The 27,275-nt window shown below is 44.1% G+C and overlaps 1 protein-coding gene across 4 annotated transcripts in view; it reads right to left on the bottom strand.

Moving 5' to 3' along the window:
- Nucleotides 1-27,275, bottom strand: part of IGF1R (insulin like growth factor 1 receptor) — a 310,288-nt gene that overhangs the window by 131,313 nt on the left and 151,700 nt on the right. The gene's annotated exons all lie outside the window — the stretch shown is intronic.

Here is a 27,275-nt window from a genome sequence, read left to right as displayed (position 1 = left end):
CTGACTATACTCTAGTGTTTTAAGACATAATCCTTGCCCTCTAGGAGTTCACAATTTCTCTGGACACACAGAAACTGCACAAAATGATAAAATTAAATAGAAGTAGAGTGCTAGAAGGCAAAAGAAATGTGAGTTCTGGAAATTGAGAGGAAGAAGAATTCCCTGGTAGGGGGCGCAGGGGGAATAAAGGACCCAGAAACATGGAGAAGAGGGTGAAGACTATTTCTGGAAAATAAAAGGCAGTGAGATGTCAACACAGGAATGTGAATGGCATACGCCAGTGCAAACCCGTGAAGATTTCATGCAAGATACGAAGCAGGGTGTGGGGTTCTAGAACTGGTAACAGTGAGCTACATTCATGCCTGAGCAGAGTCCGTGCAAACGAGTATGAAGCTGGCAGGTGGTGAGGCAAGATGGATTTAGGTGGGGGAGAAAGTGAATACAAAAAATTCATGTAGGATACTAGAAACCCTGGGGTAGGATGTGGGTGGAACCAATGGGAACGAGATCTTAGAAAGAATTGGTAGAATTTGATCACTGATGGCAGAGTTCAAGGTTTTCAGCTTAGGCCAACGCATCCATAATAGAGTCCAGGATGTAGGCTGGCTTTGAAAATCCAATGCATGTGGTGTTTCACGTGATGAGTCTGAAATAACGGGAGGCTTTCCCAATGCATGAGTCTGATGCACAGTGGAGACATGGGGAGAGAGAAAAAAGAGAAGGGAAAGCAGGTCCAAGAACCTATCTCTGTGGCCGTGATACATCCATGAAGATGATAGGCTCTTGCCACATGCCGCAGGGAGGAAGGCAGGCCGGCAGGCACACTGCTCTAGAAAGTTGGACGAGGGCCCTGGTGGACAGGAAAGAATTTCTATGGAACCAAGGCTGGAGCTGAGCTCAAAGAGTTGTTCAGCTTTGCTGAAGGGAGGGGAGAGGGCATTCCAGGCCAGGACACAGTGGGGACAAAGGAATAAGGCTTCAAATGACGAGCTACCCTATTCTTTCTGTCTCCACACTAGAAGACCACATTTAGCCTATTTATGGTGGATATTTGATAAGCGGTCAATTAGTTACAGCTATATAGAGCTGCCTCGTACATTCAATTATACTTTGCTTTTTCACCCTAAGTTATTTTCATAAATAAGTTATTTTCCAATAAAAAACAAGGTACGCAGAGAGAAGTGAGGGCATCAGATTTCACCAAAACACTGTGCTCCAAACACGGCAGTGGTCAATTCTGGTCCATCTGAGACAATCTGGTCTCTGGCATTTGTGCACTTAAAAAATGTTTCAAGTTGACAAATGCTAATATTAGAGTTGCCCATTATTCAAGGTCATAATTGCTGCATATAAAAAGATGTAGAGTCACAGACTGTCCCCAAACAGCAGGAGCCCTTGTGGCCTGCCTCTCCCAGGATCCAAGAACTACAGTGTTCTCCTGCTTCTATTTCGAGCATCGTGAATGCTAAATAGAAATGTTAAAAATTATTCCACAAGACAAAGTCAAGTAGACATCACCCCCTCTGTAGACCCGCACTCTGAAGCGGTTCACCACTCAATTTCGGCTTGCAAATTTATTCTTAAAAAGTGGACTCCTTGGTTTGCCAACTGTAACCCCCAAACTGCCTAATTACATATTTGTATAACATCCACATAAAGGGGGAAAAATCTCAAGTTATTTTTTAACATCATAGCCACTATTGCTGTGGGAAAATCACACAGCAATTCCATCAAATCAGTACTTTGGTCACTTAGCGTCACGTTCTTTCAGACGTGGATAATGCTAAAGACAGGGAAAAGGACATCAGAACTGGTCACAGTAACAACTGGGAAATCTAGCACAGATATTCTCTTCCTAAGCACATCGAATGTGGTAAAATAAAAAAACAAAAAACAAAAAACAAACAAAAAAAACCCACCTCTCTGAGCTGGACTTATTTGTAAAATGACTTGTTTGAATGAAGTCTGAATTGGAGATTATTTTTAAATTAATGAAGTTTTTCTACTGGTAAGGACTTATAATAATAATAAGGACTTATGCAGTATCCTAAGAAGCCCTTCGGGACTTGTTTTAATGAATAAGAATAATGTGCAATTAGGCCAACAATTGCAACTAAGTGCTTCTGAGGGCTGGAAAGTAGTTGTTGTCAAGTAGTTCAAATATCATCAAGTTCATATAAAAGATTCTATGGCATTTAACTGAATTGGTCAACTCTGTCATGCAGTGGACTATTAAGATGAGAAATGCACTAAACAGTACATATTAGGTATTCCCAGGGTTAAAAAAAAACAAACTTCAAAAAATAGAAAAAAAAAACACATGCTAAGTAAATACATTAGGATCAATATGAATTAGAAAAATATTCAGCTCAGGAGTCCTTTCAATAGTAGGTCCTATCCAGGCCTGTAAGTGCTTCTTCATTAATTACTTCGCAAAGGGGCTGGGGTCCAGAGACCACATGACCAGAGCACAAGAAGTAAAGCTCCATGGGGTTTTAAAAAGTGTGCATCATCTTTCAAAACCTACCAACTAACCCTTTCTCTCCCCACGGTTTCCAGAGGCCACTCTGTCACCCCGTTTGAATCCAAGTAGTCAGAAGGATAAGACATCAGATGCACCAAAGAGACATTTCACCGTGTCCCCCTGTGGCCAACGGCCAGCCCGCCCCGTGATCAGTGGCAGCGACCCTACCAAGCTGCTGTGTCTTACACAGCTGCATGAGAGGGCTCTTGTGGGCTCTGTTTGGCATTCTGGCTGGGGCAGAACTCCCCGGGAGTCAAAGAAAAGTTCCCATCCTCTCCTGACGCTGAAGATCTGATGGTGAGAAGTTTAGCTCAAGCATGTGAGTGCTGAGGAGAACATTAGAACTCACTCCTCTCCCAAGTAAGTGGAGTCAAACTGGGCAAAAGTGACCGCTCGCAAAGGGCACATCTATCCAGTGCCGAATGCTCCAGGTGACATTTCTCCTGACTGCCTTTTTTTTTTTTCTGCGATGTCTCCACCCCTCATTCCCTCCCCCCTTCCCTGGAATTCTGGAGGCTAGTTTGTTACCAATAAGGAAAAATCAATACCTGACTGATCAACCAGCTTTCAGCAGGTAAGAGGAGGGTAGATGAAAAAATTTCTGTGCAATCCCCTCCTCTTTTGCAGAATAAAGCAATGAAAATGTATTCCCTTCTGATTGTTACTAGCAGCTTAAATGACCACATTTAATCAGAGAAGTACAAGCTGGTTTAAAAGGCCATTTACCAAAGAAGGGATAAATGGCCTTTTAAACTAACTCACACTCTTTCCAAGTGCCTCAGTTCACCAAGTCAGAGGGTCTCCTCAGACTCTCCTTAAAATCATTAGAATGAACTCTAGTCCAGGCTCTTCTCCCATAACTGCTTCCTTTTCGGTTAAGAATGTTGCCATCGCTTAAACACAACAAAGCGATCTGGGCTAAGGGGCTCTTAATGGAATTGTGTCTTCAGGTATGTATCCAAATCCTATGTGCACAGTAGGCACGTGGCACAACGCAGAACTCAAGAGATTCTAAAGGGCTACAAATGCCCACTGAGATATACTCTGCATGGTGTCCAAGAGCCCTTCGCTCGGAAACTCCTGAACACAGGTATGAAAATGCCAACCGTAAGACCTCAAAGTCATGTTCATTTATTATTTCCTCTGATTTGAGGGGCGGTGGGTGGAGGAGGGTGGGGTAGGTCAGATAGAATATTTTCAACCAATGGTTTATCCTCAGTACTAAATGCAAATGTTGGGAACACGGTGGCTGCATTTTAAAATCAACTACCGTTTTGTTCTTTTTTCTAAGAAGGGTGTTCAGTGTGATGTGAAGACCGTGTAAGCCGAGGCAGGCGGATGGCCAGACCGAGCATAAACCCCACAGACACGTCACCCAGAGAGAGCAGCTCTCCATATTTAACTGCCTATTCAGGTGCTCTAGCACTTTCGAGATATCCTTGTCAGCAACAAAATACAGCACTTCCTTCTGTCTTTATCACGCTGGTTGCCAGACAACTGCACAGAGCTAACGTGGGCAATGTTACAGTAAACACTTCCCTAAAACATTTATATATGTCATTGATAAACAATAGAAAATTTAAAAGAGATACAAATGTACTCCCGAAACCTTAAATCTTCCTACCACCGAGGCCTAAGAACTTAAAATCTTCTTACACCTGGCAGAGAAGAAGGAAAAACAAATTCTAAAGCCGTCTATGGATTTATAGCCTAAATATGTCTTCCTCTAGAATATTTAATACACTTAGGCTTTAGTCATTCTACATACTTTGAAAATGCTCTTCAACGATAACTTACAGAAGTTGTATCTTTCATTGCAGCTCACATAAATACCATTTTGCTTTCAGGAAACCAATTATAGAAGAGTAAATCATTTTTACGTTGCTTTCCAAAAATCTTTAATTTAAGCTGCAACATGGACAGTGTGTAGAAATACGAGAAAAAGAGAGCATACATATTCTATCATTCAGTCTTCTACATTTAGCAAGTCAAATCTCTGGAGGAAGGTGCTACAGTTGGGTTGGCTTTAAAATATTCAGGTGTATGAAACATGTATGTGTTCAAGTACCAGACACAAGTACCTACTGAACTTCTATTAACACACGTGTCCAGACTTGGGGAAGGGATTTGGGGACCTCCATGGTTTCAAGGAATCAAGTACTACCATTGTGACTCGCTGCTTTATGGGCACGTAGGATACACCAGAACACACAGGCCATACCATTATACCCCACAACATTCCTGGGAGGAATTCATCCCATTCAAAAGATATGGAAAGCCATGCTGAGGGCCATAAAGGCCAGATGGCTGATGATACTGGAGGAGTCATCCAACTCCCAAACCCAAAAGTTGACCAATCTATGGCACTGCTACAATGCCTCCCAGGCTATGCCAAGCTTGTGAAATTAAAGAACAGAACAGGGGCACCTGGGTGGCTCAGTCGGTCTGGCGTCCGACTTCGGCTCAGGTCATGATCTCACGGCTTGTGAGTTCGAGCCCCGCATCGGGCTCCGTGCTGCCAGCAGCCTGGAGCCTGCTTCAGATTCTGGATTCTGTGTCTCCCTCTCTCTGCCCCCCCCACCCCGCTCACACTCTGTCTCTCAAAAATGAATAAACGTTAAAAAATAATAAAATAAAAAAAAAATAAAAAAAGAACAGAACAACCCAGTGCGTGGTCAAGTCTTAGTGGAGTAACTGGAGACTACGATGATAATAAAGTGCTTAGAAAAAAGCAAAACAAAACAAAAGAAAACAGACTTTAACAAGGGAGTGACGGTCAAAGAAAGAGTGAGGGAAGAAATTCCAATCCAGTGGGAGAGAGCATGAGTGAAGGCACGAAGGTGAGAGACAAGGACCCGGCATCTTACCACATGCTTCAGGAAGCCAGTTCAGTGGCCCGTGCCCCTGGGGAGCAGTAAAAGATAAGCCTACGTGTGAGTGGGGGAGCAATGTCTGACAGGACATCGTAGCCAGTAGGGAGCCCTTTCGGAGAATTCTGAGCAGGTGAGTGTGTCAACAAGAGGAGCAGTTCAGATCTAACAGTCTGGCAGTGTGTTACAGGGTGCCATAGAGAGCAGGAGGGGTAAGTGAGGACTCCTAACTGGGAGGCTACGTTAGAGTAGCAGCGGCAGGACTGAAAGAGGAAGGGAGAAGTGAGGCACTTGCGTAAAAGAGTGGAGGACATGGTCTGGGAGGAAGGCTCCTTCCAAGCTCTGCCTAACGATGACAAGCCATGTGACACGCACGCCCGGGGAAGTGAGAATAGAAGGAGGTGGGCGTGCACACAGGCCTGTGCATTTGCTCTCTTCTACAGGGGAGACGCCCTGCTACCTGGGACAGCGCTAACTATCCATGCTTTCCTCTCCCCAACAGGCTGCATCAAAGAGTCAGCCCTGAGAATCCCGAACTATGCTCTCAGGCTACCTTCACCAGTTCCGAACGCAGCACTCACATTTTTGATGAGAAAAACTCTTCCCATTTCAGTTTTGTTCGAAACACATCCTTGACAAATGACTGGGTGATAACAGGTCAACACAATCATGTTGCTTGTTTCCAGGATGCCTAGTCCCTTCTCTCCCAGAATATGCCCAAGAGTAGTAGTTGACCAAGTTGTTTGCGCTTTTTGTCTGTTTGTTTGTTTTGCAGTGGTGGGTTTTGTTTTCTGGTTTTTGGTTTTTGTTTGTTTTTGTTTTTTTAAAACCAGGGTGGTCCAGAGCAAGAAGCATTTTCTGGGAGAGTTTCAACTATTAGGTCACAAACAGAAAACGTGCGGAGGCTGTGCGAAAACGTCCATGATAATGAAACCAAGACGTTCTTGCTATTAAGCTCAGTAAACATAACGTTAGCTTAAAACCACGGGTCTGTCACCTGGAAAAGTGCCACAAGGCTCACAGACTAGCTCTGCTTGGCTCGCAACCTCATCTGGAATCGAACCTGACCATACCCCAATTTCCCACTCAGTAAGAAACATTCCTAGCCATCCCGGTAGGGCAAAAACAGAAAAATAAGATGTGAATTAGCCTTAATGCTTTGTAAAAACCTACTAACTAGTTAAGATACATCATTCTCCGTGAGCAACTCAGACTGGTGTACTAATTGCTCTGCCTCTGTTCTTTAGAAGTCTGCTGCTGACTGGGGGGTGGGATGGGGTGGTCAGGGGCGTGGGGGTGGTGGAGGGGGCTTAAGCCATTACTCTTGTTTTGCGGGCATTTGAAGTAGTTGCCAGGCACATGATGCCTACTGTTCCAATTGGTTCCGAGCGACGTCACTTGGTTATTCAGCTTTGCTTATACTTCAGCTTCCTCCCTTGTCAGGGACTTGGGGACCTCACCAAGTCAAGTCATTTAGAAGAGAGAGAGGAAGAAGCATGTCTTCTGTAGTCGAGAGGTGCCAAATGTCCTTTGTTTCCCTTCAGCCAGTTTACAACAGAACTGGTGAAGTAAAGATTTCAATCAACATCACCAAGGTGTAAGACCTTCTTCAAAGCACGAGGGAGGGAGACTGGCAGAGGAGTACAGGTGGATGCTAATCTTTGAGTAAGTTAAATCTGATCCACTTAAATAAAAATCCTGACAGTTTGTTTTCAAGCCGGAGAGCTATAAAATGGAAACCACATGCGATTCTATGCCAGAACCTCATTTAAATCATTCACACTTCGGGAACTCTCAGAGAACATTTCTAATTTAGTCAAATACTACCTCTCGTTCTCTACAGGTCCTCTTAATTTATTTCACCTAACCCTACTATTTTTACATTAACAACATGGCCACCAGAAGTTAACGGCTCCTTTCTGATTTGCACATTAAGGCAGTTTCTCTGATTTTTTCCCCATCTTCCATACAGTATTACCACAGAAGTCACAAAGCAGTAGAGAAAGTTCAAGTACCCTGGTGTAACATTATTAACTTTTTGTGTTCAATTCACAGGAAAAAGCTTCCTTGTAGGATAATGTGTTAAAAAACATTTAACAGGCTTTACAAATCCAATGAAAAGCCCAGTGATTCATCGGCATGAAATTATACCAGCTTCTAATATCAATGGGTCAAATGCATTTTAAGTTCTTGGGGTGCCTGGGTGGCTCAGTTGGTTAAGTGTCCGACTCTTGGTCAGGTCATGATCTCACGGTTTGTGAGATCGAGCCCCCCACTGGGCTCTGTGGTGACAGCACAGAGCCTGCTTGGGATTCTTTCTCTCCCTCTCTGCCTGCCCCTCCCCCACTCACATGCACACTTTCTCTCTCTCAAAATAAATAAACTGAAAAAAAAATTCTAAGTTAGGCTCAATTATTTGTATTGGGATTTGTAAGACAGGAACTTCTGTCACTCTAGAACTTTACTATGCCTTGGGAAATGAAGTAACATTAACCAAACATAAAGAGCCATCTCGAAGCTAAAACATGCTTCTGACCCCAATCCTGTACTTTCTTCCTCCCTGCCAGAAGCATCACCAGAGGTGAGTGAACACACTCAGGAGAACTCCGCCTTGGCCTGCGGGGCAAGGGCAAGACTCAGCACCACACACGATGACTACCCTTGGTGCAAGTCTCAGAAGGGGCTCCCTCTCAGGGCTGCTTTCTCTGCTGGAACACTCACTAGATAACTATTTGAGGATGGCTCAAAAATGCTTTATAACAGTCCTTGCAGAGATGAAGGGAATTTTCCACTTTCTGAAGGCCTAACATCTTTTTTCTTGTGACTTGCCCTGCCCAGACTTGCCGGTCAATGATTATTTACCATTTACAGAGTAATTCATATTTGCAACATACTCTGTAAATATTTTTAGTGCTTCATAACCCTTTGTAAGTACATAATTACCTGTTGAGGGGAAGGGAACTGAGCCGGCATGAAGTTGGAATTCAGAAGCCACCATGAATATAAACATGTGTGCGTGCATGCATACATGTGTGTCTCTTCATGTGCTGGCCCAGTAACTAATTCCCTCCTATCCTATGACACTTTAAATCTTGGCCAATTGAGAATGTTAATTTGTACAGTCACTGTGGAAAACAGGATGGACGTTCCTCAAAAAATTAAAAATAGAATTACCAGTAATTCCACTGCTGGGTATCTACCCACAGAAATGAAAACACTAATTCAAAAAGATACAGGTGAATGCAACATTATTTACAATAGCCAAGATATGGAAGGAACCCAAGTGTCCATCGATAGATGAATGGATAAAGAAGATGTGGTAGGGGCGACTGGGTGGCTCAGTCGGTTAAGTGACTGACTTCGGCTCAGGTCATGATCTCACGGTTGGTGAGTTCGAGCCCCGCGTCAGGCTCTGTGCCGACAGCTCAGAGCCTGGAGCCTGCTTAGGATCCTGTGCCTCCCCCTCTCTCTGCCCCTCCCCTGCTCATGCTCTGTGTCTCTCTGTCTCTCAATAATAAATAAACATTAAAAAAAAAAGATGTGATATATGTACAATGGAACATTACTCAGCCATAAAAACAGATGAAATCTTGTCACCTGCGACAACATGGATGGACCTAGAGGGTATTCTGCTAAGTGAAATAAGTCAGGCAGAGAAAGACAAATACTGTATGAGTTCACTACATGTGGAATCTAAAAACAACAACAAATGAACAAACAAAACAAACAGACCCTTAAATACAGAGAATAAACTGGTGGCTGCCTAGGAAGAGTTGGGGATTAAGAGGTACAAGCTTCCAGTTATAAAATAAATAAGTCATGAAGATGCAACGTACTGCATAGAGAATATAGTCAATAATATTGTTGTGTTAACTATACCAGAATTAAAATTAAAAAATAATATTGTCATAACATTGTGTGGTGACAGATGGTGACTACACTTATTGTGGTGAGCCCTGCATAATGTATAGAACTGCTGAATCACTACATTGTACATCTGAAACTAATATAACATTGTATGTTAATTATACTTCAAGTAAAAAAAAATCGTTTGGCCCTCTGGCCCTAGGCAACCTATTCCTTAAGTTCCTTGCAGATATCAAATCAAGCAAATTTGGTTATCCCACAAAACAGCCTAGTAGTTTGGGTTCTAGTTTCATGACTAAATCAGCTGCACTCCCACCACTAACCAAGATCAAAGAACCACATCCCACTTCCTTGTCTTGGTTTTATTATCTGTGAAAAAGAAGTCGTAGTAAAATTATTTGGAGCATTTTAGAGTATGAGGCACATTCAACATCTCCCGTACCCATAAGTTAACTACGCCTTCCTCTTCCACCTCTTCCGACATGGTTACAAGCCACCACCCCTTCCTCTTCCACTCCCTTCTGACATGGTTACAAACCTAGTATTCCAGCAAGGAAAGGGCCACAGTGACTACATATTCACGATCCTGTTTTAGTCATCTAAATTCATTCATATTCTATTGAATATTAACTTGCATATACTTGTAAAGAGTAAATATTTAAGTTCTAAGCCCAAAGTAGATCAGAGACAGCTAATTCTAGGGAGTAGTGTTAGAAATAATGATGATAAAAGCAGTAAAAACAAAACAAAAAAACCACAAGGAATGCAAAAAAAGGCAACAACAACAAAAAAAAAAAAACCCACCACAGCATCTCAAAAATTAGGCAGTCATAGGCCATTTAGCACATTGCACGGCTGCTCATACCGAAAGTTGTTCTGCACACTCCTGAGGGCCTGAGAGTTCCCCTTAATAATTTTTATTTTGTTTGTTTTCAAGTATGACCTACTTTTCTATCTTCTAGTTCATCTATTTAACCTTCTTAGAATTCAGTGTTGCCAAGTGATTTTAGCATCAGCAATTATATCAGAAACACACTGCAAGCAAACTGTATTACTCTAGCTGTTGTACACCAAAAAGAAGGGAAAAGGTGCACTAAACACCTAAACCTGTGTTTTCACACCATGTGAAGACCAAGCAAGGTTGTGGTACTCCGTGTGAACTGAGGCTTTACCACACTTAAACAGAAAAGCCAACTGAAATGTCAAACATAAGCATTCCATAACTCAAAGGTACTCCTGCCTTTGAGTGGTGATTTAGTGTCAGCAAAATATCACCCAGGTCATTAAATTAATGTTTGGGTCTTATTTTTTAATGTGCACTTAATGTGTACATTTATTTAATTCAGAGTTCTCAAAATATCCAGAACCATAAGAAGTTTATGCCTAGTGTTACGGTTGTAGGTGTTTAAATATCTTTATACCAAAGTAATTTGTAATGACACTGAGGGGTAGTAGTATCTTTTACCTTTTACCTAAAAGATTACCACAGATGAGAAACACTGCTCTGGGAGAATCACTATATTATCTCATCATAGAATAAAGCTACTTTCACGGTGATGACCTTGCATACTGAAAACAAGAGATATGTTCACTACGTTCTTTTTAATGCAAGCAATGTGAAAGGTCCTTTAGAAGTATTTCCTTTAAAGAAATGATTTTAATGGTGCTGCTTAAAAATGTTGACTCTTAGAGCAACCAGGCAACTTGGCTGTCATTTACAGAATTAAAGTTTTTCCTCATTATCTTAGAATGTTCTGCTGTTTTGGATATATTTCTGTGATATGAAAGCACCTATGTATGTCTTCTAGTGACCAGAGAGGAAAGTTAAAATTACACATAAATACAAGTGACTTCAGCAGTTCTTTTGTTAAAGAGGGGCCAAACTCTGAAATATCAACTTTGGGTATGGAACTCATTATCTGTGAAGAGCCTCAGGCACATTCCAGACAGCATAAAAATCAGCGAACTGAATCTCCAGATCAATGATTCTCAAAGTGTGGGCTGTGGACCCCTGGGGGTTCTATGAGATTGGGTGGGTCTATGAGATCAAACTATTTTCATAACATTATGAAGATACTATTGCTTTTCACTCTCATTGTCTCATGAGTGTATGGTGGAGTTTTCCAGATGCTGTGTGCTATCAGCACAGACTGAATGCAGAAGCTGATATGAGAATCCAGTTGAAGTCTATCCCCCAGACATTGAAGAGATTATGAAACAACATAAAACAACACCACTGTATTATTACATTGTCGGGGGTGGGGGGGGTGGTTAACATGTAACGGGTTTATTACTTTTAAATGAACTAATGAATAACTGTTTAAAAGACATTGAATTGTAATGCTTCATATGGCAAACATCAGTAGGTATAACCCCCATAAATAAAAGCGCTTTGGGGTTGTTTTTGACCACATGTAGGGATCCCAAAAGCATTGAATATGAAAGCCCCTGGATGGTTTCATCCTTCCTACCAGGGCGGTGACAGGCAGGGGAGTCCCAAATGCCTCTCTCCATCCCTGACCTACCCTCTGAGCCCCCACATTCCTATATCCAACTCCCTCTTAGCTCCTCCCCTGTATGTCTAGGAGGCATTTCAGACTCAAGAGAGGCAAGACACAGTTCCTCCCAAAACAACCTGCTCCCAGCTCAGGAACTGACACCTCTAACCCCTGCTCTTCTCGAGCCCCAATTCCCACTTCCCCAACTCTGCTCCTCATTCTGTGTATTTCACAAGTCCCTAAATACCCCTAGATCTATCCACTAGCAAATGCTATCACTCAGATCCTGTGGTTCTCCACAGGGCACCCTCTCCTCCCTTCCCAGGGCACATCTGGCAATGTCTGGATAAATTTTTGATTTTCATGACTGGGGATAGGGGTGTGGGCTGCTGGTTTCTATGAAGTAGAGATTAGGGATGCTGCTGAACATTCTATAGTGCACAGGACAACTGTTCTGTCTCTCTCTGTCTGTCTCTCTCTCTCTCTCTGACACACACACACACACACACACACACACACACACACACACACACACACACACACACACCCCCCTAAGGCTTATCTGGGCCCAAATGTTAATAGTCCTAACATTGAGGAGCCAGCTCTGGTCCAAGCCACTGATCTCTCTCTCCACTGGGTTATCCAAACTCATCCTAACTAATCTCCCTGCTTCTGCTCTTACTTCCCCTTCCCATTCCTGCTCTATTCTCCACACAGCAGCCACAATAACTGCTGTAAAAATCTATAAATCAGAGCACACTGCTCTTCTGTTTTACACTAAATTCTCACTCTTGCCGTGGCCTAGAGGCCCTTCCTGCTCTGGCTCCTGACGCTTCTTATAACTCAGTGCTGTGGACTCAATTAGGCACCGTCACCCCAGATTCTTATGTTGAAGACCTAACCCTTGTGTGAGCGTACTGGAGATAGGGCCTTTAAGAAGGTAATTAGCATTAAATGGGATCATAAGGGTAAGGCCCTAACACAGTAGGATTAGCAATAACAGAGCCCACTCGCTCACTCCACCACATGGGAACACAGTAAGAAGGTGGCCGTTCACAAGTTAGGAAGAGAGTCCTTATCAGAACCCAAACCTTGCTGGCCCCTGATCTCACACTCCCAGCCTCCAGAACTGTGACAAACTAAATGTCTGTAGATTAAGCCACCCAGGCTATGGTATTTTGTTATGACAGCTCGAGCTGACTGATACACCCAATTTTCCCAGCCTTCTGGTCATCAGCCTGTGCCCACATCATGGTGTTCTGTCCTGGCTTTCCTCCCTGAACTTCCCCTGGCTGACCCTTCACCAATCATCTCTAGTCCATTTGGGCCTAGGGCCACCTGATTGTCAGAGAGGCCCAACTAGCTAGCCTAACGAGCATCCCCAACGCCACACGCCCCCACCTGGCACTCCTGAATTTCAACTGCAATACCCCGTTTTTTTTTTAATTTTCTTCTTGGGTAAGCATCGCTAGCCCATTACTCTCTTTGTTTATTTTCTGTCACCCCCCGCCCCCCGGGTAGGCAATGCAGAAACCTTTTCTGTCTTGTTCACCGCTGTATGGAGACAGGACACAAAGTAGGTGCTTAATATGTGTTAAACCAATGAGTGAGTGAATGAATCTGCCTTTGCAGGTCTTACATTTAAAGAATGGGGATTTTCCAGCCATTCTCTGAGCCAGTCAGCTTCCGGGAGCCAGGAGGCCAAGCGAATCTGCCTTGCCCCACGACTCATTCCCCTCCTCCACCTCCCCAAAGAAAGACATCCTGAGTATGTGCCAATCTCAGATTCCTCTGGGGACCAAATGGGACAGGAGAGAATAATTAACTGCAATATCCACAGTGAGCAGTAATTCATATTCTTTCACTCCAGGGAACATCGAGTCTCAATGTTATGTTGAAACATGGGCCTGAGAAAAAAAAAAAAATCATCCAGGCACAAAGAAGCATGAGGGTAGACCCAGTGTTTGTTATCTGAGCTACAGAGCGGGTGTCCCTTCAATAAGACAACTCCTCAAGGGCCCACTTCGAACTGCCTGAAGAAACCCAAGGCAAGCCATGGCAGCAGAGGAGGAAAGAAAGGGTGGGTCCAAGGCAAGAGACCCACCAGCTGGGACGAACTGCTTTTTTGTACCATACTCGATGCAGGCAGGTGCTTCTGAATTTGGTAGGTCATTGAAAAGGGAGGTCTGGACACAAACGGCAGGGCGAGGAATGATGATTTGGTGAAGAAAAATGTATAAACTCACAAATTCCTGATGGCCTACTACAGGCTAGGCCTGAGCGGCTCTTGGGACTTATTGATGGGAATTTCATGGAGAGTCTTTAGGAGGGGCCGGTTGCTCAAATCACAGACAGGTGAACAGGGTGACATCCCTGGTTAGGGCCACCAGGGAAGTCTATGGAGACGAGAACATGATGAATGAGATGGGAGAGAGAGAGATTTTAGAGGAGATGAAGTGGGCAGAGGCCAGGGGGCCATAATTGGCAGAACATGAAGTCTGAAGGGGGGTGGGGACGTGAGTCCGGGCCACAGAAACAGCAGACCACGAAATGCCCGGTGTGCAAGGGGTCTGCAGGAGTGCGCCCATGCAGTCTGGAGGAACATTCCAACTTCAAAAGTGAACATCGATGGGAAGAGGGGTGGCTGCAAATATTTTCTCATTTTCCCCTAGCAATTAGTTCAGAATCAACATTAACAGGTCCAGACTCCAGCCAGAGTGGAGGCAGGGTGTGGGCAAAAGTACAAAGAAAGCATCAAGGAGTAAGAGGGGCCGGAAGGCTCAAACACAGGACAAGCTGCCTCCTATTGGCCTTGGGCAAAGTAAGACCATCCCTTCTCTCCTTCCTGGAACCAATGCTGGGAGGGTTTGAATTTCTCTGTCCCCAAACGGAGTCACATAACATTGTCTCCCACCCTCCCCCACCCCCCCCCACCCCCCGCTGAGAGATTTGGGGTGGAGGGATGAGCAGTGAGCCTCCTGCCCTCCCTGCCACATCCCCCCCCACACCCAACCTCTTCCAAAAACATCAAATATTTTCTTCCATAAATAATTGCAATAGGATGTCGTAGCGTTTCCCAAACAAACAATAGGCTGATTGTGCCCTGTCTGCCAGGGGCCCAGCCCAGCACACACAAAGGCTTGCTTTCAGAGGCCCAGGCCAGTTCTCTCCTGCAGAAGGATGGATAGGACTCCCCCCTCCCCATTTCTTCAGGAACTTCACTGCAGCCATTCCGTTAGGGAAGGAGCACAGGAAGAGGCTGTTACCACAAAGGAAAAGGAACAAGACCCATTAAAGAGAACGGCCATTGTTCCCCAGATTTTCTGTTGCCTTTGACCTCACCCAGAAAAATTCTCCTTTCACCAGAAGAGGGCTGTTTGTTCTCAAGTCCAAATGACACAGTTTTAGGCTGGTGATTTCTTTGAAACTTTTTTACGAAATGTCAACCATGATTTTAAGTTGTAGTAAGTTGCAACTTGAAAAACGTTCCTGTTTTTATTTTTATATATTACCAGTTTCGGAATTAAACAGGGTTTAAGGGAGTGCCTGTATTTTTTGTACTACTGAGTGCTTTTCCTGGTTTAAAAAAAAAAGTGTGAAATAAAGGATAAAACTCACTTCCTAGCCGCTGCTTGAAAAACGCATCCTTTGTATTTAAAAATACAAAGCACATGTGCCCTTCTGGAATTTAAGTTTGATTTTTGTCCCACGGGTACAAGGGACAGTCTCAGCCATAAATGCCTTTATTTGCCAGTTACAATATTTCCACTAAGGAAATTTTAAAATTTTTATATTCCCAATAATTCAGGATGACCATTCTTCCAGTCTGAGCCACGGCCATTAGACACAAAGAGGTTACTTCTCCCACTATTTTTTTTTTTTTTATGTTTATCTATTTTTGAGACAGAGAGTCAGAGCGTGAGCAGGGGAGGAGCAGAGAGAGAGGGAGACACAGAATCTGAAGCAGGCTCCAGCGTCTGAGCTGTCGGCACAGAGCCCGAGGCGAGGCTCGAACCCAGGAAGTGCGAGATCATGACTTGAGCCGAAGTTGGACGTTTAACGGACTGAGCCACCCAGGTGCCCTATCTCCCCCTATTTTACAGTCTTTCTCCTGGACACGTTCATTCTTCCAATTTAAGTGAGATGGAGTTCTGAACGGCCACGACACTAACACAGTCTCTAAAAGCATCTTGACAGCATATACATTTTTGTTTTTCAAACCATGTAAACAAACCATATAAGCCTGCAGAGATCAGTGATACATCGGAGCATAAAGGGGACTAAAATGTGTTTGAAAGTTTAGTCTTGGTTTCTCGACAGGATCTAGCGAGGCAAGCAATCTACCATCACGTGCTTCATTTGTTATGAAGTTCAAGTAGGAGTCACTGGCTTATTCACGATATCACACACTCCAATGATCTCACAATTTACAAAACACCCAAGAGATGCTTTCACATCTGCTCGGGCTTCAGCACTGAAAGTTAAAAAAAAAAAAAACAAAGAAACATCAATTACGGTAGACCAGGATCTATTCCGGATCTTTTTGCTCTAATGGATTGAGTTATGTTGTCCAAAGTCACTGTAACTTTCAACATATGGAGGCATAATGATGGAAGGGGGTCATGTGTGTTCAACCGAATTCATCAGAGAAGGCAATTCTTGGAATTCAGGCTCCACTATACCTTTTCCAAAGTCTCAGGGCTCAGACAAAAGGAATAGATGGAGTTGCTCTGCATCCAGTAAACTGACCTCATCCCCTTGCATTTTTCAACATGTGACAATCTCAACCCTATAACGTGAGGTTTATTGTTATTCAGGTATGGTGAGACCAACAGATCAGGGGAGGACAGTCACCAGAAAAACAGGGTTACAGTTCCCAAATGGAGTGTTTGTGCCGGGCCACACCATGCAGGGTCACGTGGAGAAGCACCAGGGCCAGTCAGGAGGCAGAGGAAGGAGAGGAAAATGTAAGCAAGAGATTTATTGTGGGTTCCACAGAAAGAAACAGGTGAGGCAGGGTAAGCAGGTTTAGGATTGGCCAGAGTTGAATATGGGCTCTGGGGCTGTGGGAGCTATCTGTTACTGTTTGGCCCCTGGCCCTGGAGGAATATTGCTCCTGAGTGTGAGAGCCCTACCCAAGATGGGTAGGTAGAAGCATGGGTTTATATGGAAGGTATGCTCATTTACTAACTCTAGAAATTGGCTGTTTCTGGAAGGGGTAGTCTCTCCAGAGTCATAAGGACCCAAGATGTCAAAGCATCAGAATTACGAAAGTAAAGAGGCATGATTAATACACAAAGGTAGCATAAGTCAATCAGGTCAAAACTTTCATGTTCCCAAGTAATAATCCTTACTCAAGTCAAGGGGGATGATGAGAATATCTAAATAGAACTCCCAATTGACTAGCACTATTAGAAATGCCACTTAATGGGGCACCTGAGTGGCTCAGTCGGTTGAGCATCTGACTTCAGCTCAGGTCATGACCTCACGGTTCGTGAGTTTGAGCCCCGCGTCCAGCTCTGGGCTGACAGCTCAGAGCCTGGAGCTTGCTTCGGATTCTGTGTCTCCCTCTGTCTGCCCCTCCGCTGCTTGCACTCTGTCTCTTGCATTGTCTCAAAAAGAAATAAACATTAAAAAAAAAAATTAAAAAAAAAAAAAGAAATGCCACTTAAACCACAGTTTTTCAGCCGAAGGTTAGAACAGCGTAAAAGAAGTCAAGTGGGTCTAGGGACTTAAGGTAATAGAATGATTACCTGGTCACCTGTCAACAATAGTAGACTGCATGATACATGTGAAGGCAACTCATTTGGGGTCAGCCCGGTGTCAGCCAGTGGAAAGGCCAAGGACAATGCCTCAAAGAGAGACCTAGATAACACACATATGAAATTCAAAGACAAATTCGTTGGAGAATATCAGATATAAAAAGATCAAGTTTGGAAAGAGGGTCCAAATATTACACAACAAAGTTTTGAAACACTTTATAAACAACGACAAGGCAGCCATGATGAGGGGTGACAGGGCTAACAGCTGAAAGGGTCAGAGAGTCAAAATGCTCCATTGGCTCATGTCAACAAGTCAGCAGGGTAGGAAGTGTCCAAGCAAGATGACACAGTCTTCAGCTACATCCCAAGGGCCATGGCATCCAAAATAAGGGCAGTAAACAGTCCTGGTCTGATTTCTACTGATTTCCTCCAAAATGACTTTTTTTTTTTAATTTTTTTTCAACGTTTTTATTTATTTTTGGGACAGAGAGAGACAGAGCATGAACGGGGGAGGGGCAGAGAGAGAGGGAGACACAGAATCGGAAACAGGCTCCAGGCTCCGAGCCATCAGCCCAGAGCCTGACGTGGGGCTTGAACTCACGGACCGCGAGATCGTGACCTGGCTGAAGCCGGACGCTTAACCGACTGCGCCACCCAGGCGCCCCCAAAATGACTTTTTAATTCTCACGTGGTTTAGAGAGTTGTTAAACTAGAATCTATCCAATAGAGACTAAGTATTATGAAGTTAAAAAAATATATAAAATAACTGGAAATGTTTAATCTAGAGGGTTTAATTCAGAGTACAGAAAGATGTCCTCACATATTCAAAAAAGCAATTATCTTGAAAAGATATTGGACTTATTTTTTATGGGTCATAAGATACAAATAGAACCAACATATATCAGGTCATGAGGAAGTAAGGTTTTGTTTGTTTCTGTAAGGGAAGAATTTTCCAACCCTCATAAGGTGCCTGAAAATGGAACAAGTTCCATTGTAAGATGAAGGGTTTCTTGGGTATGGAGGTGTATTAGGAGAATCTTTTGCTTTTCACTTGCCAAATATGGTGTTCAGTAAACTTTTTCTGTAAAAAGATTTGTAAACCATGCTGCGTCCCAACTACTCGCCTCTGCTATTATAACTGAGAAAGCAACCACGAACAATATGTAAGATAATGAATGTGATTGTGTTTCAATAAAACTTCACTGACAAAAACAGGTGTGGTGGACCAGATTTGACAGTGTGGGCTATAGTATGCCAATCCTTGAATTAAATTTAAGAAAATCATTTAGAATTTTTGATTTTACAAGGGTTGCTCCCTGTAAGTAGGATATAAAGGGGTGGCTGTATACAAGCATGAACATTCAGTAAATATTGTTTCCCCAATATTAATTTAACCAAAGAGACTAAAATAAACAATGTTGACTTTTCTCCTTAAAACAGCAAGGTTTTACTTTGGAGGTGGGATGGGGGAGCTCATCTAAAACATATGAGTACTAGCTTCACGAGGCACAGCGATCGTGTGAAGGACCGCGCTGTGATGCAGGATTGATATAATGCAGACATTAAGCAAACCACCAGAACGGCTGCTGCAGACAACAGTGACCACTCAGGATGCAAGGAAGAAACCTGCCTTCCCCCCACTGCGCCTTATACCATAAGGTTGGATATCCGAGGCCCATCTACCAAGGCTGGGATGTGTATCAACCTTCATTCAAACCATAAAAGTGGCTCTCACGATCTCTCTTCACTTAGTTCATCCAAAATGCCCCAAAGGATCTGTTTGGGTCAGTCTCCTGTCCCTCAGGATAGAGCAACTCTACCAAGCTCACACCAAGCCCTATGCCACTCTTGTGCACAACTGTCTTTCCCTCTATTAGGTGCCATGGGAGGGGTGGTGGTTTTCATTACATTAACAAAACACATGGGAAACCCAATTTTAGCAACTAGGACAGAGGGTAGGAAGTCTGCTGGAACCACTTCCCTCCCAAGCAGTGTGTCCACTGCAGGCACTCACTGATGGCTGTGGACGCTCCTGCATCTTGGGTAGCACTTTACATTGGAGAATGGAACCAAACAAACATTTCCTTTAAGTATTCCTCAAAACCCAAACTGGTCTCCTCTGGGGTTGAATCCAGAAACTCTAAGACTATTTGCACAGGATTTATAATCTGGTGTCTACTCAGTGGCGTTATAAAAACACAGAATGGGGGGGGGGGGGGAAATGTCAGCTAAGGAGTCTGCTAATTCACTGCCAGCTCACTGCGGTGGTTCACGTTTCTTGCCCTGCAGGCCAGGCAACGCTCCCAATGCCCAAAGCCTTGGCATCAGGCAAACCTCTCCAGCCAGCAGGGCCTGGGAAGCAGCAGAGCTCACACTGACCTCACACTTACCACACTGACCTTACACTGACCACACACTGCTCCTCTCCCACACTTACCTTAGCAGAATCTAGCCCTTCCGGTTCCTAAGACCCTGAGCTAAGGGAGTCGGATCTCTGTTGCCCTGGAAAAGGCTAATCCAAGCTTACAGCTGGAGGTCCTCAGGCCTCCCTGGACCCTGATGTGCTTGCTGTTGGCCCGGCCACGAATCCCTGTGCTGCCCTGAGGCTTCTTCCATCCCCGTACGTGCCTAGCACCTTGTCAGACTGCAACATTCAGGGCAGGTGGACGTCTTGACAGCCTCTTCCTTACTTGTCTAAAAGGAATCTTTCAGGAATATATTTCTCCCATCCCCGCACAGACTAGAGGTGAAGTTCATGTCATGTTCCTCATCATGATCTCCGGCACCAGAAACTGTAATGGCCTACAGTGTGATCTCAATAGATGGATATTAAACTCATCTGCTCTCCCGGCTCCTGTGTGTTGTTGGGGACACAGGGTACATGCAGCAATCCCACAGGGCTAACCAACTATTCTCATAGTCATTGTCCTTCCAATGCAAAACCGCTGTGTTGGAAATATTAAAAATCAAAGCAAAATGATTATTTGCAATTCATCCCAAAGGTGGAAACATATTTTTGAGGGAGATAAACCTACTGAAAAGAAAAATGGATATCTTTGAACTTCAGGTTTCAGAATTAGTGAAAGGCTATTTAGTGGTAGGTATTTAATTTGATGGCTAACCAAAGCCTGATATCTTATTATTTGAAAATTATTTTTAATATTAATAGATTTATTTATATATTTTGAGAGGGAGAGGGAGAGGGAGAGGGGAGGGGAGGGGAGGGGAGGGGAGGGGAGGGGAGGGGAGGGGAGGGGAAGGGAGGGGAGGGGAGGGGAGGGGAGAGCATCCCATGCAGGGCTTGAACTCACAAACTGTGGGATCATGACCTGAGCTGAAATCACGAGTTGGATGCTCAAATGACTGAGCCACTCAGGCACTTCTTTTTAATATTAATAGATCTTATATCAACAAAGGTGACTTTATCTTTTAAGCTCCCAACCGCACTGGAATACTCCAACATCATTCCTTTCCCATGCCAAGCTGCCAACCTTTTAGTGAACAGCAGATATTTGGTAACTTTGTGTCACAGTTTCTTTACCATACAGAAGCCATACCTCAACTCTGCAACTATGCAAAAGTTGTGTCCATTGGAGCTGCTCTCAAAGAGTTTTCCGACTCCAAGGCAATGAATGTCTAGAGTGAGAGCTTGTGGACCAGATATGCTGATGAAATTTACAAGTATCAGTTTGCAAGGAAAGTTACTGTTTAGCTACAGCTGCCACTGTTTCCCCTAAACAGACAACTGTGTGAAACATAGAGGCTTTCTTTTGTTTGACAGAAAGTTCCACTGCTGGGATGAAAGAAAAAAGGCAAAGGGAGAGTGCACGCGTTAATTACTGACCATGTTCACAAAAGCAAAGAAGGCTTATACTTATCCAGGTGGCATTTTACTACGTCCAGGCACCACTGAAACTCCACAGGTGAATTCGTTCATTCAAACACAACCATCCCTTCCAGGTGGGCACCACTATCGATGCCATCTTACACAGTGAGAAACAGAGGCACAGATCTGAGCCAGTAAGTGGTAGAATCTGGACAGAGCCCATCTGGCAACAGTTGATGCTTCCAGCCCCCGCCTTATCTCAGAGAATGCATTCACATCTGAACCTACCCTGGGAATAATCTAAATGTAACTCAAACAAGCTCCATACAACCAAAATGTCTCAGATATCACAAAGGAGTACATCTAGTGCACAATGTTGTACAAGGAAAGTCTCTAGAAAGCAGCCCAGGCCTTGTATGGTACATGCAGGCAAAGGGAAGTTCTGAGAGACAAAAAATGTATCACATGATGTGGTTCATCTGTTCATACATCCTGCATCCAACGCCCTGCTTGGAAGAATCTAAGTTTTATGATCAGTATGTGTTCAGCTGCTAAAAATGTGACAGCTACCTCCAAGTTATTTAGATTTATAAAAATCCCGCCAAAGCTACAGCTAACAAAGCACTTATTGAGCAACTGCGAGCCAGGCATAGGGCAGTTGAGCCGAAGAAGGCTGTATTGGGAGGGTGGGAGGTGGGGGGACACAAGGAAGCTCTGACATCAATGTCTAGAGAACACAGCACAGTAGATGTTATAAAAATTTTCAGCCTGTGTGATATTACCCATCATGTCAGGTCTAGAGTCAGTTGTGCCCTAGTATTCTTTTTTTTTAAAGAATTTTTTTAATGTTTCTTTATTTTTGAGAGGGGAAAAAGGTGGGCGGGGGGCGGGGGAGAAGTAGAGAGAGCAGGGGACAGAGGATATGAAGGAGGCTCTGCACTGTCAGCACAGAGCCTGATGCCGGGCTTGAGCCCATGAACCACGAGATCATGACCCGAGCTGAAGTCGGATGCTTAACTGACTAAGTCACCCAGGCGCCCCCCAAATTCTTATGTCAATATCCAACATCTTGTGGATGTCTGGCCTATACTGGTAAATATACATGCTTGGCTATCTCTTACTAATGCCAGAATGGATTTTTCTGGGCAAAGTACCATTCCTGGCTTTGCTATCCAGACAAAGAACTGAGAAAAGGGACGTCCCAGGGAGTCGGCTTTTCTGTTCACAGCGCTGAAAACACCGCGAGAGAACTTCCATAGGAGTTCTGCTAACACCTATTAGAAGGTGTTTATTCCCACACATGCCAATCATATAGAGAGGCTCCTATCATTTATCCAGAATTTTTCATTTTTTTAAAGCTCCTCTCAGGAAACAGATGAAGAGTAAGGGAGGGGAGCCATCCCAAGCCAGAAGACACCAGCAGACGTGGCACATGGTGAGCTGGGGCGTGGGCTGGGCCCCTGCCGGTGTCCCTGAGTTGGCATGGACCTCACACAGAACTTGGCCCATCCTACGTGGGTGTAGCAGAAGCACGTGGTATTGCAGCTAAATTCTTACCTGCTCACACCTCTAACAGAAGCATCGCTTTTGCTTCTAGCTCTTCCTCCTGCAACCCCTTCTCCCACTTCCCTTCCAAGCTAGCCTCAAACTCTGCAAACAGAAGAAGGCAGAGGGGAGGGAAGAGATTGTGTCTTATCCTGGAGTGCTCAGGTACTAGCTATGAAAGTCGTGTGGCAAAACAACAGGAAAAAAGTCTCCTTCGAGAGCTCCCTGAATGACGTGCCCCACACAAGGAGGGCTGGTCAGGGGCGGCAGGGTGGCATTCTTCCCTGGAGCCCGGCGATCTGGTGGCAGGGGCGTAAGGAGGGCTAATGGAGGACATGTGACTCTTTCTGCACCTTTCTCTGACACATGAGACAAATCTGGACAGGTGGCCTCACTAAATCCCTGTGCTAACCCATCCCAGCCCTCCCTACAGTGTTCCTGATTAGTTCACCAAAAACAGAAAAATTTGAGACAAAGACTCACCCAGAAACTTGAAACAGTGGCGCCTGGGTGACTCAGTCGGTTAAGCATCGGACTCTTGGTTTCAGCTCAGGTCATAATCTCATGGTTTGTGAGTTTGAGCCCCGCATCGGGCTCTGTGCTGGCAGTGTGCAGACTGCTTGGGATTCATTCTCTCTCTCTCTCTCTCTCCCCCCTGCCCCGGTCCCTCCCCTGCTCTCTCTCTCTCTCTCAAAATAAATAAAAATAAACATTAAAAAAGAAACTTGAGACAGATAGGACCCAGGGAGTGGATGGGAACATGTGTGGGCCCATGTTCACGCTAGCTTCTCACAGACACACACCCACAGCCTGCCGGGTGCCCCCATCTAACATATTCTGTCCCACATCTACTGAGGGAAGGTCTGTGGGAAGCTCACGGTGGGTGCTTTTTCTTTTTTTTTTTTAATTTTTTTTTCAACGTTTTTTATTTTTTTTTGGGACAGAGAGAGACAGAGCATGAACAGGGGAGGGGCAGAGAGAGAGGGAGACACAGAATCGGAAACAGGCTCCAGGCTCCGAGCCATCAGCCCAGAGCCTGACGCGGGGCTCGAACTCACGGACCGCGAGATCGTGCCCTGGCTGAAGTCGGACGCTTAACCGACTGCGCCACCCAGGCGCCCCAGGTGGGTGCTTTTTCTAAGGTAAAGGACCAAAAAGGCATTTGTCTTCCCTGACAAGCTGACACGACTCTTAGAAATGGTCTTGGTTACAAAGCCCACCAACCAGAAAGAAAAGGGAATGGGGACTCCTTTATGTTAATTCACACACCGAAAAACAACTTATGATGACAACTTATCAGAGCTACTTTAGTATTTTAGAGTTTCTTTTAAGGGCCAAGATTAAAGGTTTCATTGCTTTCAACAAGCCAACCCAAATACATACTTTCTTCTGACCCTCCCAGCATTATCATAGGTTGCTAACACTTAAGAGGACTACTAAAACATACAAGAAAGGCTGTATACATTGCCAAGGCTGCTGGGGGTGAGGGTGGACAGGTCCCAAGTGCCTTGAATCACACACACGCAAAGATACCATATCAACACAGCAGCACCTTTGGGAAAGGATGAGCACAAAAGCACATTAAAATGCAGCGTGCAATGGGGCACCCGGGTGGCGCAGTCGGTTAAGCGTCCGACTTCAGCCAGGTCATGATCTCGCGGTCCGTGAGTTCGAGCCCCGTGTCGGGCTCTGGGCTGATGGCTCAGAGCCTGGAGCCTGTTTCCGATTCTGTGTCTCCCTCTCTCTCTGCCCCTCCCCCGTTCATGCTCTGTCTCTCTCTGTCCCAAAAATAAATAAACATTGAAAAAAAAAATTAAAAAAAAAAAATGCAGCGTGCCATTTGTAAGCCCAATCTTGTTGCTATGCCCAAATGCAGGGGTGAATGAGAACATGCTTCGGGGAAAACAATCCTGGAGAAACATTAGGTCCGTGAAAAATGAGAAACATTTCATCCAAAGTGAAAACCAGCTTTTGGAGGGGGTGGGGGAGCTAGGCCTATATGAATTTCTTCTAGCTTTTCACTTAGCTTGCCAACTCGGGCAGTGTTAAGTTAAAATGGGGGAATAGCTTCAAATTAAAATTTTAACCCACATGTCTGTGAGATAGATGCCCCTGCAATGCTCCACAGATGCCTCATGAGTTAAAATCATGAGTCATCGAAATTCAAACCATAAATAAAAAGCCACCCCAAGAGGAAAGATTCTTGAATATAATGATTATTTCAAACTCTGGTGAATAACTTTTCCTGTATTTTCTCACCGTGAGAATCTACTGTTTCTTGTAAAAATCCTCTCCAGTTCCCGTAACTTCACACAGAGGAGTAAGGACTTTTTTGAGGATCTAGAATGGCCTGAGTACTCTTCTCCCTCACTCACAATCGTGTCCGCACACGTGCTCTGTGTGCACCTCACACCCCACCCCTTCTTTACTTCTTGACTCACCCTGGAGTGTATCCTTCATTCTCCATAGTCAGCGCTAAACCAACAAGCAAGCTACTATCCTTCCTTTAAAAAGAAAAGGCATGTGTTTACTTCTTCCCTTTCACCTGTGGCCCCTAAATGTAGTCCCAAGCCAGCCCTTAGAGGACTGGTTATGTGTCACACTATTCCAAAATGGAAGATTACCTTGCAAAATGGCGTGACAATGCCTCAACTACACATTTCATGGCATGTTAGCACTACAGAGAAAAGGGTTTTTGGTTTTTTTTTTTTTAGTCCTCTAAATAAATAATGATGTAATAAATATATAAAACTGACTATTCATTAGCTCGGGTGTTCCTTCATCGCATCCAGCTATTATACATGAGCACTGCTTGGTTAACTCATGACTATGGAATATAAATGCATTATTGGGATCTATACACTTTTAATTAACTTCAACTTACTGAATCCAGCTTTAACAGAAACAAAACAAAACAGCAGGAAGCCACTTTTTTCACTGTGTTTCAAAGTCAGCTACAATTAAAAAATCATTAGTTCGGTGTCAACCCCAAATGGAAACAATTACCAATAAAATGTTACATTTACTTTTCATTTTTTAGGTAGCACAATTTCTGTCCAGAAAAGAACATAAGGAATCATGTGTACAAAAAGTAAGATAAAGAAACCAAAATTCTTAGGGGGTCTGACCACAAACACGAGGGAAAAAATACAATGATATAAACAGAAGTAGTTCAAAATTGAAAACCATTACGGAGAAATCTTTCCCATTTGGAATTCATACCCGAGTATGTGTTTATAGTAACGCTCCATGTATCTGATGGACAGAATTCTAGTATCTCAACCATGAAATACTTGGAACCTGATGCCAACATTAAAGCAATCTCAAAAGCCTTTTGAGCTTCATGGAAAATCATTTACAAAAATTCAGAGTTATCTATTTTGCTGAGAGAGCGCCTAAGATCAGAATTTACAATCCCTAAACATAGGGACACTACAGAAAAAGGAATCCAATATAAACATGCATGTCTAAGGCCATTTAATTTAAGGAAAATCAGAACCCCACATGACAACAGATTGTGAGGCAACAGGTTTCCTAATACTGCCCTAGGCGCCTTCAACCAATAACAACCGAGAGAAAAATGTAAGTATCTTGCATTGTGAGAAAGTGAGCTTCAGTTACGTGGGCAATCAACTCAGGCAAAAAAAACTTGTTTCAATGATGCTAGACAAATAAAATGCACATGCAGATGTGTGCACGTACAGAAAGACTGCAGCCATGATAGGAGGCATTATTTAAATGTGAATTTGTGCGCGCAAGTGAGACTCATCTTTTTCAAACGTTTTTTTAATGTTTACTTTTAAGGGGGGAGGGGAGGGGCAGGGAGAGAGAGGGAGACACAAAATCCGAAGCAGGCTCCAGGCTCTGAGCCGTCAGCACAGAGCCTGACGCGGGGCTCGAACTCACAAACCGTGAGATCATGACCTGAGTCGAAGTCGGATGCTGAACCCACTGAGCCACCCAGGTACCTCTAGAGACTTTTCTTTTAAGGAGCTAAGTTCAAAGCCTGCATACTTTGCTCCACACAGTTGCTGTTGGTCAAAGCATCTCTGAAACGCTTCTCGATCTGGACAGTTCTGGCTCTCTTGATCTCACTCTGGCCATCCCCCGGCCCCAGGCCAAACAAAACAAAGCCCAAACCTTCTGGCTGTCTTTCAGAAAGAGGAGCCCCCCATTCCTGCCTCTACAGACAGCTTAACCGCTGGGCTGTCCAGCTCCTTCTACTAAAATAGTTTTGGACCCAGTCACACAGTACCACCTCAACCTCCTAACATAAAGAAATACCTCTTTCAGAGTGGTTTTGCTCCCTCTTCTTCTATGGCCATTCTCTCCTGTTTCTTCTTTTTATTTCTCACCGCAAACCTTCTCCATTCTTTCTCCTTC

The sequence above is a fragment of the Puma concolor genome, chromosome B3 (assembly GCF_028749965.1).
Source record: "Puma concolor isolate L17-30 chromosome B3, mPumCon1.1.hap2, whole genome shotgun sequence".
NCBI classification, from domain to species: domain Eukaryota; kingdom Metazoa; phylum Chordata; class Mammalia; order Carnivora; family Felidae; genus Puma; species Puma concolor.
The sequence above is the reverse complement of the archived record's forward strand: the minus strand, read 5'-3'. Positions and strand labels throughout refer to the sequence as shown.